Here is a 1,871-nt window from a genome sequence, read left to right as displayed (position 1 = left end):
AGGCTTGTTGTATGTGCCCGCCCCCTGGGCTCTTTACTGCCGGAGCTCTGCTCCTGTGTGCTCCTGCAGGAAATGACCCCTGTAGCATCAGTTTTCTTCTCTGTTCCTGTTCTATTGCCAGCACGGAATCTGCCTTTTCACAGCAGCTGCACCCTGGGAGGACAATTTTATTCACTACCACCCCAAGATCCCTTTCTTGGTCTGTCTCTGCCAGCTCAGATTCCATCAGTATGTATTTGAACTTGAGAATTTTGCCCCCAATATGTATTATTTTACACTTGCTCGCATAGAATCCTGTTTGCTGTTTTAATGCCCATTTCCCAGGAGGGAGAGATCCTGCTTGATTTCTTTGCAATCTGCTTTTGCCTTATCCTACATAATCTAAGACTCTCCCCGTGGCAGTTTCTTGACCTAAAACAGCTCCTGGTGGTGCATTTGCCCCAAGTTCATAACTACGGTGGGACTTTGGGGGGCACCACCCCCTTTCTTAGAGGCACAGCCCACAAGATTTCCTTCTGTAAATGCTTTTTTCAATCATTTCAAAAACATTTTTAAAAAGACATGTGCTCCAAGGGGGCTGGGCCCCAAGATGCTCCACTGTAGCTATGGGCCTGGTGTACATAACATAAACAATGTGAGGCGACATTGGGACTTAGGATGGAAGAAGTCAGTGTGGGGAAAAGGACACTGATGTGGTATATGATTACAACGGCCAGAATGACTTATGCTTAATGTTGGAAACAGGACAGAATCCCAGAAATCGGGGACTGGATAAGGAAACTACTGTTTATGGTTGAAATGGACAAAATGACAAGGAAACTTAAGAATCTGGAAGCAGAAGAATTTTATGCAGACTGGAAAGATTTAAAAGGTTATTTAGAGAAATATTGGGATGTAAAGGACAATTTAATTTGCTTTGACAGTTATTGAAAAGTGTGTGTTATTAGAAAATAGATAATTATAAGAAAACAATAGGTGAAAGAAATGTTACTGGTAGACGATGATCAAAATATAAGGGAAAATAGAAGAGAATTTAAGAAATGGGCTGGAGGTTTGGAGCACTGTGGGAAGCCAAGGGGGGGAGAAGGATAGAAAAAAGGATGTATAATAACTATTAATATAACTTGTATTTGACTTAATAATATATCCTAATAAATTGTTTTGAAGACGAAAAAAAACTGGTCTCCTTGAAGAGAATTCTTCTGCCTAAGTGTCAGCCTTCTTGACTATAGAAGCCATCACTCACACCTGCTGGCTTGTTATCAGAATTGTTGCTTAGGCTGGCAGATCTGATTAACTCGCAGCGGCTGAGAACTGTCATTAAAGTGGTTGACAGCTTGCAGTTTAGAGATCTATCCTGGTAACAGCTTTCTATTGGCTGAATGGCTTTTCTTTCTGCACTAACTTCAGCCCCACCACACACAAAAATTGCCCCACAAGACACAAAATCCTGGGTAAACTCTGCCATGTGTAACTCAGGTTAGGACCAGTGTTCCCCCTAAGCTGAGTTAGTGTGAGCTAGCTCACAGTTTTTTAGCCTCCAGCTCACAGATTTTGGTCTTCCCTCAGGAAGGATGGCCCCAGAGCAAACTAATTTATGCAGTAGCCAAATCGCTTTTGTTCACAAGACTCCACAGCTTAGAGGGAGCATTGGTTAGGACGCGTTTCGGGGCCTGTTTCTTCTTCCTGCTAGCCTTGTGAAAACTGGATTCCCAGAAGTTTCCTCTGACTCCCTGCTCACAGCTGCGGAGTTGGGACGGCTTCCAATTTCTTGAAGGCTAGCAATGCGTCCTAGCCTGAGTGACACACGATTCAACAAGCAAATCTTTAAAATGGACCACAGCCAAGAATATTGCCAATTTATGTTTTCT

Source organism: Gekko japonicus, unplaced genomic scaffold, assembly GCF_001447785.1.
Source record: "Gekko japonicus isolate JY-2015 unplaced genomic scaffold, Gekko_japonicus_V1.1 scaffold5241, whole genome shotgun sequence".
NCBI classification, from domain to species: domain Eukaryota; kingdom Metazoa; phylum Chordata; class Lepidosauria; order Squamata; family Gekkonidae; genus Gekko; species Gekko japonicus.
This window is presented reverse-complemented; position numbering follows the sequence as displayed.